This window comes from Rhipicephalus microplus, unplaced genomic scaffold (assembly GCF_043290135.1).
Source record: "Rhipicephalus microplus isolate Deutch F79 unplaced genomic scaffold, USDA_Rmic scaffold_137, whole genome shotgun sequence".
Classification (NCBI taxonomy): Eukaryota; Metazoa; Arthropoda; class Arachnida; order Ixodida; family Ixodidae; genus Rhipicephalus; species Rhipicephalus microplus.
In genome coordinates this window covers 577,501-590,000 of record NW_027464709.1, presented here as the reverse complement: position 1 = coordinate 590,000, position 12,500 = coordinate 577,501, and the positions used below count along the sequence as shown (strand labels likewise).

The 12,500-nt window shown below is 61.2% G+C and overlaps 2 non-coding genes across 2 annotated transcripts in view; both read left to right on the top strand.

The window, feature by feature from the left end:
- The first annotated feature begins 8,874 nt into the window (after positions 1-8,874).
- Positions 8,875-10,689, top strand: LOC142791038 (small subunit ribosomal RNA). The gene has a single exon (XR_012889959.1). It is a non-coding gene; the product is annotated as a small subunit ribosomal RNA (ribosomal RNA).
- A 1,719-nt stretch (positions 10,690-12,408) lies between these two features.
- The window catches only part of LOC142791090 (5.8S ribosomal RNA), a 153-nt gene continuing 61 nt past the window's right edge, over positions 12,409-12,500 (top strand). The window contains exon 1 of the ribosomal RNA XR_012889999.1: positions 12,409-12,500. This exon is cut by the window's right edge and continues 61 nt beyond it. This is a non-coding gene — a ribosomal RNA (5.8S ribosomal RNA).

The following is a 12,500-nucleotide window of genomic DNA, read 5'->3' as shown; positions in this document are numbered from 1 at the left end:
TGCGACTGCCGTGCTTTGCGGCATAGCACCGTGCGCAAAAACGGTGCGCATGCAAGAGGTGTCAGAGCTAGCGAACTTGTGCCACGAGCAACAGGTCACTAAAAGCCTATAGATGACGGTGTTGGAGGAAAAGAAAAATATCGAGAAAGCACTGCGGTGTGCCGTGCGTAGGGACGGGCGCGCGTGCCACATGCCGCCGAAATATGGGTGTCGGAGAAAACAGAGTGCCGCGCGTAACGAGGGGCGCGCGTGTTACAGAGAGATATGCCCAAACGCATGAAAGTGTACGCAGGTGTCCTAAGGCAGTTTTTTTTTTTTTTCCTCATTTTGATGTCGCCCCGGCTGACGCGGTTTTCGTTTTTCCGTGCCGCCCCGGCTGACGCGGTTTTCGCGCCGCCCCGGCTGACGCGGTTTTCGCGCCGCCCCGGCTGACGCGGTTTTTGCGTCGCCCCGGCTGACGCGGTTCGGACTTTGCACTTTTTGGCTCACCCCGGCTGGCGGCCCACTCACTCGATCGCCAGGTCTGTTTGCCCCGGTGGTTCCACCGCCAGGCTTAAGCGCGAACTTTTTTTGTTTGTTTTCTTTTGATTAAGCGCAAGCTTTTTTCTTTGTTTTCTTTTGATTAAGCGCGGGCTTTTTTCTTTGTTTTTTTTTTGATTTCGCCCCGGCAGACGCGGTTTTTGCGCCGCCCCGGCTGACGCGGTTTTTGCCGCCCCGGCTGACGCAGTTCGGACTTAGCACTTTTCGGCTGTGCCTGGCTGGCGGCCCACTCACTCGATCGCCATGTCTGTTTGCCACAGTTTTCCCGGTGGTGCCGCACCCGGGCTCGCCCCGGCTGACGCAGTTTTCGCGCCGCCCCGGCTGACGCGGTTTCGTGCCGCCCCGGCAGACGCGGTTTTCGCGCCGCCCCGGCTGACGCGGTTTCGTGCCGCCCCGGCAGACGCAGTTCGGACTTAGCACTTTTCGGCTGTGCCTGGCTGGCGGCCCACTCACTCAATCGCCATGTCTGTTTGCCACAGTTTTCCCGGTGGTGCCGCACCCGGGCTCGCCCCGGCTGACGCAGTTTTCGCGCCGCCCCGGCTGACGCGGTTTCGTGCCGCCCCGGCAGACGCGGTTTTCGCGCCGCCCCCGCTGACGCGGTTTCGTGCCGCCCCGGCAGACGCAGTTCGGACTTAGCACTTTTCGGCTGTGCCTGGCTGGCGGCCCACTCACTCGATCGCCATGTCTGTTTGCCACAGTTTTCCCGGTGGTGCCGCACCCGGGCTCGCCCCGGCAGACGCGTTTTTTTTTTTCTTTCGCCCCGGCTGACGCAGTTTTCGCGCCGCCCCGGCTGACGCGGTTTTTTGCGCCGCCCCGGCTGACGCGGTTTTTGCCGCCCCGGCTGACGCAGTTCGGACTTAGCACTTTTCGGCTGTGCCTGGCTGGCGGCCCACTCACTCGATCGCCATGTCTGTTTGCCACAGTTTTCCCGGTGGTGCCGCACCCGGGCTCGCCCCGGCTGACGCAGTTTTCGCGCCGCCCCGGCTGACGCGGTTTCGTGCCGCCCCGGCAGACGCGGTTTTCGCGCCGCCCCGGCTGACGCAGTTCGGACTTAGCACTTTTTGGGCTGAGCCTGGCTGGCGGCCCACTCACTCGATCGCCATGTCTGTTTGCCACAGTCTTCCCGGTGGTGCCGCACCCGGGCTCGCCCCGGCTGACGCAGTTTTCGCGCCGCCCCGGCTGACGCGGTTTCGTGCCGCCCCGGCAGACGCGGTTTTCGCGCCGCCCCGGCTGACGCGGTTTCGTGCCGCCCCGGCAGACGCGGTTTTCGCGCCGCCCCGGCTGACGCGGTTTCGTGCCGCCCCGGCAGACGCAGTTCGGACTTAGCACTTTTCGGCTGTGCCTGGCTGGCGGCCCACTCACTCAATCGCCATGTCTGTTTGCCACAGTTTTCCCGGTGGTGCCGCACCCGGGCTCGCCCCGGCTGACGCAGTTTTCGCGCCGCCCCGGCTGACGCGGTTTCGTGCCGCCCCGGCAGACGCGGTTTTCGCGCCGCCCCGGCTGACGCGGTTTCGTGCCGCCCCGGCAGACGCAGTTCGGACTTAGCACTTTTCGGCTGTGCCTGGCTGGCGGCCCACTCACTCGATCGCCATGTCTGTTTGCCACAGTTTTCCCGGTGGTGCCGCACCCGGGCTCGCCCCGGCAGACGCGTTTTTTTTTTCTTTCGCCCCGGCTGACGCAGTTTTCGCGCCGCCCCGGCTGACGCGGTTTCGTGCCGCCCCGGCAGACGCGGTTTTTTGCGCCGCCCCGGCTGACGCGGTTTTTGCCGCCCCGGCTGACGCAGTTCGGACTTAGCACTTTTCGGCTGTGCCTGGCTGGCGGCCCACTCACTCGATCGCCATGTCTGTTTGCCACAGTTTTCCCGGTGGTGCCGCACCCGGGCTCGCCCCGGCTGACGCAGTTTTCGCGCCGCCCCGGCTGACGCGGTTTCGTGCCGCCCCGGCAGACGCGGTTTTCGCGCCGCCCCGGCTGACGCAGTTCGGACTTAGCACTTTTTGGGCTGAGCCTGGCTGGCGGCCCACTCACTCGATCGCCATGTCTGTTTGCCACAGTCTTCCCGGTGGTGCCGCACCCGGGCTCGCCCCGGCAGACGCGTTTTTTTTTCTTTCGCCCCGGCAGACGTGGTTCCCCCCCCCCCTTTTCGCTCGCCCCGGCTGACGAGGTTTTCGCGCCGCCCCGGCTGACGCAGTTTTCGCGCCGCCCCGGCTGACGCGGTTTCGTGCCGCCCCGGCTGACGCGGTTTTCGCGCCGCCCCGGCTGACGCGGTTTTTGCGTCGCCCCGGCTGACACGGTTCGGACTTTGCACTTTTCGGCTGTGCCTGGCTGGCGGCCCACTCACTCGATCGCCATGTCTGTTTGCCACAGTTTTCCCGGTGGTGCCGCACCCGGGCTCGCCCCGGCTGACGCAGTTTTCGCGCCGCCCCGGCTGACGCGGTTTCGTGCCGCCCCGGCAGACGCGGTTTTCGCGCCGCCCCGGCTGACGCGGTTTCGTGCCGCCCCGGCAGACGCAGTTCGGACTTAGCACTTTTCGGCTGTGCCTGGCTGGCGGCCCACTCACTCAATCGCCATGTCTGTTTGCCACAGTTTTCCCGGTGGTGCCGCACCCGGGCTCGCCCCGGCTGACGCAGTTTTCGCGCCGCCCCGGCTGACGCGGTTTCGTGCCGCCCCGGCAGACGCGGTTTTCGCGCCGCCCCGGCTGACGCGGTTTCGTGCCGCCCCGGCAGACGCAGTTCGGACTTAGCACTTTTCGGCTGTGCCTGGCTGGCGGCCCACTCACTCGATCGCCATGTCTGTTTGCCACAGTTTTCCCGGTGGTGCCGCACCCGGGCTCGCCCCGGCAGACGCGTTTTTTTTTTCTTTCGCCCCGGCTGACGCAGTTTTCGCGCCGCCCCGGCTGACGCGGTTTCGTGCCGCCCCGGCAGACGCGGTTTTTTGCGCCGCCCCGGCTGACGCGGTTTTTGCCGCCCCGGCTGACGCAGTTCGGACTTAGCACTTTTCGGCTGTGCCTGGCTGGCGGCCCACTCACTCGATCGCCATGTCTGTTTGCCACAGTTTTCCCGGTGGTGCCGCACCCGGGCTCGCCCCGGCTGACGCAGTTTTCGCGCCGCCCCGGCTGACGCGGTTTCGTGCCGCCCCGGCAGACGCGGTTTTCGCGCCGCCCCGGCTGACGCAGTTCGGACTTAGCACTTTTTGGGCTGAGCCTGGCTGGCGGCCCACTCACTCGATCGCCATGTCTGTTTGCCACAGTCTTCCCGGTGGTGCCGCACCCGGGCTCGCCCCGGCAGACGCGTTTTTTTTTCTTTCGCCCCGGCAGACGTGGTTCCCCCCCCCCCCTTTTCGCTCGCCCCGGCTGACGAGGTTTTCGCGCCGCCCCGGCTGACGCAGTTTTCGCGCCGCCCCGGCTGACGCGGTTTCGTGCCGCCCCGGCTGACGCGGTTTTCGCGCCGCCCCGGCTGACGCGTTTTTGCGTCGCCCCGGCTGACACGGTTCGGACTTTGCACTTTTTGGCTGAGCCTGGCTGGCGGCCCACTCACTCGATCGCCATGTCTGTTTGCCACAGTTTTCCCGGTGGTGCCGCACCCGGGCTCGCCCCGGCAGACGCGTTTTTTTTTTTCCTTCGCCCCGGCAGACGTGGTTCCCCCCCCCCCTCCGTCTTTCTTTTTGTTTTTTTTTTCGCCGCGGCTGAAGTGGATTTTTCGGTGCCTCGACGCCCCGGTAGTCGCGGTTTTTCCGTTTCCGCACGGCCCCGGCTGACGCTGCTCGGTCACAGTCGCCTTTTGTGAGGATTGCAGACTTCTTGAGCGCGGGTGTTTTTTTTTGTTGTTGTTGTTGTTTTATTACGCATTCGCTCCAGCAGACGCTGTTTAGACTTTTTGTTTCCTCTTTTATCCTGCGACGAGGTGACGAGGTTTATTCGGTGCCCCGCCGCCCCGGCTGAAGTGATTTTTCCTGTCCCGTGCCGCCCCGGCTGACGCGGTTGGGACTTCGCGTTTGTTCGGCCGCCACGGGTTTTGGCGCACTCGCTCGGTTGCTTGTTGTTGCCACTTGTTGCGAACCCAGGTTTCTTGAGCGAGCGCGGGCGTTTTTTCTTCCTTTCTTTCTTTGTTCTATGTGTTAGCGAATCGGCCTTTAATATCACACGAGGACTCACAACCAACAATTTTCAGTTTGAAGTGTAAAAAATCTGCAGGTGTTGACGTAACTGACTTGCCCCGTACCCTTGAGTACATCCATGAAGTTCTCGTAGTACTACTAAATCGCATTATTCCAAGTGGAGAAATTCCCATAAACTTGCAAACCTCTACACGAAAATCGGTGCGCGTGATAAAGTTGAAAATTATCGTCCGATATCAAATGTGCCTTCTATAACACAAATTCTAGGAAAAAAAAAAAAAAACACTTGTTCGCCGTTTTCTGCGCCGTGACTGGCAGCACTCCGGCGAAGCGAAACGGGGTCGATTCGAGCACGATATCGGCGTCTTTCGACGTGCTCGCCGGCGACCGTCGCACGAGTACGTCGCACGAGCGCGTCTGCCGGGGCGCCGTTTGCGAAGCCGACGCAAAAGTGGGAACCGCCGCTCGGATGATCGCCGCTTTCGGCAGAGTGAGTGTTGGCACTCCGGGGAAGCGAAACAGCGTGAATGCGCCCACGAAATCGGCGTATTTTGAAGTGCCCGCCGGCGACCGTCGCACGAGTACGGTAAACCGCGTCAGCCGGGGCGTAGTTCGGGACGCCGACGAAAAAGTGGGAAGCGCAACTCGGATCTTCGCCGTTTTTGCAGGAGTGAGTGGCGGCCCTCCTGCGAGACCAAGAAGCATCGATTCGTGCACGAATTCGGCGCCTTTCGACGTGATCGCCGGCGACCGTCGCTCGAGTAGGGCAAACCGCGTCTGCCGGGGCGGGCTTCGGGACGCCGATGCGAAAGTGGGAAACGCTGCTCGGATGTTCGCCGTTTTTGGCCGAGTGAGTGCTGGCACTCGGGCGAAGCCAAACGGGGCCGATTACGGCACGATATCGGCGTCTTTCGACGTGCCCGGCGGCGACCGTCGCACGAGTACGGTAAACCGCGTCAGCCCGGGCGGAGTTCGGGACGCCGATGCGAAAGTGGAGAACGCCGCTCGGATCTTCGCCGTTTTTGGAGGAGTGAGTGGCGGCACTCCGGAGAAGCCAAGGAGCGCCAATTAGCGCACGATATCGGCGTCTTTCGACGCGCTCGCCGGCGACCGTCGCACGAGTAGGGCAAACCGCGTCTGCCGGGGCGGGGTTTACGACGCCGACGCAAAAGTGGGAACCGCCGCTCGGATGTTGGCCGTTTTTGGCAGAGTGAGTGCTGGCACACCGGCGACGCGAAAGAGCGCGAAAGCGCCCACGAAAGTGGCGTATTTGGACGTGCTTGACGGCGACCGCTGCAGGAGTACGAAAAACCACGTCAGCCGGGGCGAGCGACCCACGGCGGTCTGGGTGCTTATCGCTGCTATTATAGGGGCACCCCGGCAGACGCAGAAAAAAAAAATTTTTTTTCGACCTTCTTTTTTGCTGGTCGAGCTCGGGTAACCCAGGTCGCAATGGGAGCCGCGCACGAAAGCGGCGTCGCGAGACGCGTTCGCGGTCGCTAGTCGCACGAGCTCGGCAACCGCGTCAGCCGGCGCGGAGTTCGGGATGCCGACGGCTAAGTGGGTACCGCTGCTCGGATGTTCGCCGTTTTTGGCCGAGTGAGTGCTGGCACTCCGGCGAAGCGAAACGGGGCCGATTCGGGCACGATATCGGCGTATTTCGACGTGCTCGCCGGCGACCGTCGCACGAGTACGGCAAAGCGCGTCTGCCGGGGCGAGGTTTGCGATGCCGACGAAAAAGTGGGAAGCGCCGCTCGGATCTTCGCCGTTTTTGCAGGAGTGAGTGGCGGCCCTCCTGCGAGACCAAGAAGCATCGACTCGCGCACGATATCGGTGTCTTTCGACGTGCCCGCCGGCCACCGCCGCACGAGTACGGCAAACCGCGTATGCCGGGGCGGGGTTGGCGACGCCGACGCAAAAGTGGGAACCGCCACTAGGATGTTCGCCGTTTTTGGCAGAGTGAGTGCTGGCACTCCGGCGAAGCGAAAGAGCGCGAATGCGCCCACGAAAGTGGCGTGTTTGGACGTGCTTGACGACGACCACCGCAGGAAAACGAAAAACCACGTCAGCCGGGGCGAGCGACCCATGGCGGTCTGGGTGCTTATCGCTGCTATTATAGGGGCACCCCGGCAGACGCAAAAAAAAAAAAAATTTTTTTTCGACATTCTTTTTTGCTCGTCGACCTCGGGTGACCCAGGTCGCAGTGGGAGCCGCGCACGAAAGCGGCGTCGCGAGACGGCTTCGCGGTCGCTAGTCGCACGAGCTCGGCAACCGCGTCTGCCGGGGCGGAGTTCGGGACGCCGACGGCTAAGTGGGAACCGCCGCTCGGATGTTCGCCGTTTGTGGCCGAGTGAGTGCTGGCACTCCGGCGAAGCCAAACGGGGCCGATTCCGGCACGATATCGGCGTCTTTCTACGTGCTCGCCGGCGACCGTCGCACGAGTACGGCAAAGTGCGTCTGCCGGGGCGGGGTTTGCGACGCGTACGCAATAGTGAGAACCGTCGCTCGGATGTTCGTCGTCTTTCGCCGAGCCAGTGCTGGCACTCCGGCGAAGCCGAACGGAGCCGATTCGGGCACGATATCGGCGTCTTTCCACGTGCTCGCCGGCGACCGTCGCACGAGTACGGTAAACCGCGTCAGCCGGGGCGGAGTTCGGGACGCCGATGCGAAAGTGGGAAGCGCCGCTCGGATCTTCGCCGTTTTTGGAGGAGTCAGTGGCGGCACTCCGGTGAAGCCAAGGTGCGCCAATTCGCGCACGATATCGGCGTCTTTCGACGTGCCCGCCGGCCACCGTCGCACGAGTACGGCAAACCTCGTCTGCCGGGGCGGGGTTTGCGACGCCGACGCAAAAGTGGGAACCGCCGCTCGGATGTTCGCCGTTTTTGGCAGAGTGAGTGCTGGCACTCCGGCGAAGCGAAAGAGCGTGAATGCGCCCACGAAAGTAGCGTATTTGGACGTGCTTGACGGCGACCGCCGCAGGAGTACGAAAAACCACGTCAGCCGGGGCGAGCGACCCACGGCGGTCTGGGTGCTTATCGCTGCTATTATAGGGGCACCCCGGCAGACGCAGAAAGAAAAAAAAAAAATGGGGACATGGCGTGCGTCACCGTGCGGCTTCGCAGCGTTGCCGAAGTCGCCGAGCCCTTCGACTGAGCCGAACGGCGGACAGGGAACGTTGGTCGGCCGTTCTAACCTGTCGGTGCCACGCCGAGACGTCGTTAAGGAAAACCGCGTCGTGGGCCTCTACGACGCCGTCGAGTCGTTGTACGTTTGGTGTCCAGCGTGTCGGCGGCGAGTAGCGGACACGTCGTTCACGACTTCGGTCTTTCGCAGTCGACGCGAACTTGCGGAGAGTCGTGGTGCCTCACGTTTTCGGCAGAAACCGCGGCGGAATTTTCCCGTGCGTGCGCGCACGACCTCGGTGCTGTGCCGTCAGCGTAGTGTTGCACAAACTCGTGGCCTACCCAAGGTGCGGTACGTTTGCGGCCGTATCCTCGGTGGGAATTTCGTGAGTAGGGTCGCAAATTCTACGACCTCGGCGGGTTTGAGAGCGACGTAGTCTTGTGGCACGCTCAACGTGCCACACGTTTCGGGGCACACCCGCGGTGAAATTTTCTCGAGTACGCTCGTATTAGTGCCCAAGGAGGTCTGGGTACTTATCGCTGCTATTATGTGGGGGTTCTCGTGAGCGGCGTACGCGAAAGCGACCGGGTGTCTGATATGCGGCGGGCTTCGGCCTCGTCAAGCGTGTCCTCGGGTCTGCTCCAGGGGAATCCACGGCAGTCGTCTGCAGCCTCATCCGCTTGATGCGTTAGGGGCTGGTTGTCGGACGGTGCCGTTTTACCACGATATCGAGGTGTGTTCCGTGTCGTCCTCGGGCGATTCAGATGCGAAAGCGCCGAAGACGCGGGCGTGACCCGTCGTCTGGCGGCTTTGCAGTCTCGGCTCCGTTGCTAGTTCCGGCCGGTCCACCGACAGTGCAGCGGGCTTGGGCAACCCGCACGGCGCGACCGAGTCGATGCAACGAAAAAGAGCGAGCATGAACGTGCTTCTTGCCGCACGGCTCCCACTCGTCTTTCGGGAAGGTTGTGCCGTAGCGAGCTCGAACGCCGTCATCTCGGAGTGCAAAATAAGCGTGTTGGGGCGCCTGAAGGTGGCCTCCGCCGCACACAGACTGCGTCCGGCCCGCCGAAGGCGAGGACGGACGCGCAGTCGAACGATTACCTGGTTGATCCTGCCAGTAATCATATGCTTGTCTCAAAGATTAAGCCATGCATGTCTAAGTACATGCCGAAATAAGGCGAAACCGCGAATGGCTCATTAAATCAGTTATGGTTCCTTAGATCGTTTCTTCCTACTTGGATAACTGTGGCAATTCTAGAGCTAATACATGCAGTGAGCCTGGAGCCCTTTGGGTAACGGGTGCTTTTATTAGACCAAGATCGATCGGGTTTCGGCCCGTATTGTGTGGTGACTCTGGATAACTTTGTGCTGATCGCATGGCCACGAGCCGGCGACGTTTCTTTCAAGTGTCTGCCTTATCAACTTTCGATGGTAGGTTACTTGCTTACCATGGTTGTTACGGGTAACGGAGAATCAGGGTTCGATTCCGGAGAGGGAGCCTGAGAAACGGCTACCACATCCAAGGAAGGCAGCAGGCGCGCAAATTACCCACTCCCGGCACGGGGAGGTAGTGACGAAAAATAACAATACGGGACTCTTTTGAGGCCCCGTAATTGAAATGAGTACACTCTAAATCCTTTAACGAGGATCAATTGGAGGGCAAGTCTGGTGCCAGCAGCCGCGGTAATTCCAGCTCCAATAGCGTATACTAAAGCTGCTGCGGTTAAAAAGCTCGTAGTTGGATCTCAGTTCCAGACGAGTAGTGCATCTACCCGATGCGACGGCTCGGACTGAACATCATGCCGGTTCTTTCTTGGTGCACTTCATTGTGTGCCTCGAGATGGCCGGTGCTTTTACTTTGAAAAAATTAGAGTGCTCAACGCAGGCGAGTCGCCTGAATAAACTTGCATGGAATAATAGAACAAGACCTCGTTTCTGTTCTGTTGGTTTTTGGAATACGAGGTAATGATTAAGAGGGACGGACGGGGGCATTCGTATTGCGGCGCTAGAGGTGAAATTCTTGGACCGTCGCAAGACGAACTACTGCGAAAGCATTTGCCAAGAATGTTTTCATTGATCAAGAACGAAAGTCAGAGGTTCGAAGGCGATCAGATACCGCCCTAGTTCTGACCATAAACGATGCCAACCAGCGATCCGCCTGAGTTACTCAAATGACTCGGCGGGCAGCTTCCGGGAAACCAAAGTATTTGGGTTCCGGGGGAAGTATGGTTGCAAAGCTGAAACTTAAAGGAATTGACGGAAGGGCACCACCAGGAGTGGAGCCTGCGGCTTAATTTGACTCAACACGGGAAAACTTACCCGGCCCGGACACTGGGAGGATTGACAGATTGAGAGCTCTTTCTTGATTCGGTGGATGGTGGTGCATGGCCGTTCTTAGTTGGTGGAGCGATTTGTCTGGTTAATTCCGATAACGAACGAGACTCTAGCCTATTAAATAGGTGCGGGGTTCCCAGCACCTTACAACCTTCTTAGAGGGACAAGCGGCTCCTAGCCGCACGAAACAGAGCAATGACAGGTCTGTGATGCCCTTAGATGTCCGGGGCCGCACGCGCGCTACACTGAAGGAAGCAGCGTGTCTTTATCCCTGTCTGAAAAGACTGGGTAACCCGTGGAACTTCTTTCGTGATTGGGATAGGGGCTTGCAATTGTTCCCCTTGAACGAGGAATTCCCAGTAAGCGCGAGTCATAAGCTCGCGTTGATTACGTCCCTGCCCTTTGTACACACCGCCCGTCGCTACTACCGATTGAATGATTTAGTGAGGTCTTCGGACCGATGTCCGGCGCGGCCTTTCGGTTGCGCCGGTCTGTTGGAAAGATGACCAAACTTGATCATTTAGAGGAAGTAAAAGTCGTAACAAGGTTTCCGTAGGTGAACCTGCGGAAGGATCATTAACGGATTGTGAAGGGTGAGCGCCTCAGCTGCGTCTGCGCCCGACACTTTCTGCCGCTGACCCCGTTTGGACGCGGGGTCGGCTTTTCCCCACGGGGCTGCCTGAATGTGGAGCGGCACCCCGTGACAAATTGTTGCGCCCAGCGGACGCCAACACCGCGACCTTGGACGGTCGGCCAGGTGGCGGACGCGGGTACAAACGGCGCAACGCACTCATAGGTCGGCTTTCGACCCGCCACAGCACCGTGGCTCGAAGCGCTCGAAATGCGCGACCCGACCGCTGCGGGACCGCCTAGTACTGTAAACAGGAGCGGCGGAGCGCGAACGGCGAGTCGTGGTTACGTCGGTAGAAGGCGAGGCTGCGCGTTCCCGAAACGCCAGCCGAGTGCCCTCCCGACCGTTCGAGCGTGCAAGAACGAGACCCGACAATCGCGCGGCGACTGCCAAGTACGAGAGGAACGGCACAAGCGTCGGCGGTCGGTCAAGGAACTGGCGATGTGACGGGTCCGCTGTGCACCAGTGCATACCGTCCCGCCGTCCGCGGCAAGCGCCTCCGCGTCCTCGGGTGACGGAGGCTGCCGGTCGGTTCTTGCAGGCGAGGGATCTCGCTGGCACCGGTTCGCGTTGACGCGCGGCCGGTCATGGCACGGCGATGCGACGGCCGAGGTGCGCAGTACTCGATGGAGGAACCGCACGCTCCGATGACCGTCCCGCCCTCCGCGGCGTATGCGTACCGACCGTAATGGTTGCAGCAGCGCCGGCCGGCTTTTGAATTCGCCACACGAAACACGGTGCGAGATCGCGGTTAGGGGAGCGTCGACGTTGCCAGGCGTTTTGCTTGCTGCCGAGGGAAAGGCGGCACGGCCACGTCGCGCTCGTCGCGATTAGCGGGTCTGCGCGCTTTGGGAAGGTGCCGCAACGACTTGCCGAAAGAGGAAGCACGGAAGAACGAGGGACTTGGACGTCCCGACAATTGAACGCACTTGCGGCCAGGCCCTTGCTGGCTTCGTTCTTCCGCCTCGAGTAGGCTCGTACGCGGCTCCGGCGCCGAAAGTGGTCCTTGGCACCGACTTCGGTGGACGTGGGAAGTGCCGCGCAAGTACGGCGCGCCTGGCTCCACCTGTTGGCTAAAGTAGGCAGCCGGATCGGCATTTTGGTGTGCGGTGGCAAACCGTGGATGCGAAAAAAGCTTGTGCGATTTCGTGGAACAAAAAGCGGGGGTCCCCCTTTTTATGCGGAGGAGACCGACCCGCCTGCCGTGGTGAACCGCGACGCCACGGTAAAAACGGGAGAGGCTTGTCGATGGGACCGTGCATCCCGCGCTCCACGGAGGCCGGGAGGCGGCCGCCCGAGGAAATGTGTAGCCGTCGAGGCCCGCATCTGCGTGCACTCTTATCCAAATGGGTGTACCGCAGGCATTTTCTGGTTAGGCGGGCCAATGAGAGCGAGCACACAACGATACCTACGGGTCCGGCTTGGAGAACCGGCTTCGACGCCTCCCGAGTATTTATAGAGGGGTGGACCACGAAAGCACTCGCAAGTAGCGAAAGCGAAACGCCGTCCGAAACACACCGTTTGCTCGATTTGCGGCAGCCGAAAAAGGCGCGGCAGAGTTTTGGAGTCCAAGCGTGCGCTGAAAAGCGCCCTTCTTGGCCACTGTTTGGCCGAGTGCCAGAAACGTTTGGTTTTGACTGTACGGAATTGAACAAACACTTTTTCACGACTCTAAGCGGTGGATCACTCGGTTCTCGGGTCGATGAAGAACGCAGCCAGCTGCGAGACTTGGTGTGAATTGCAGGACACACTGAGCACT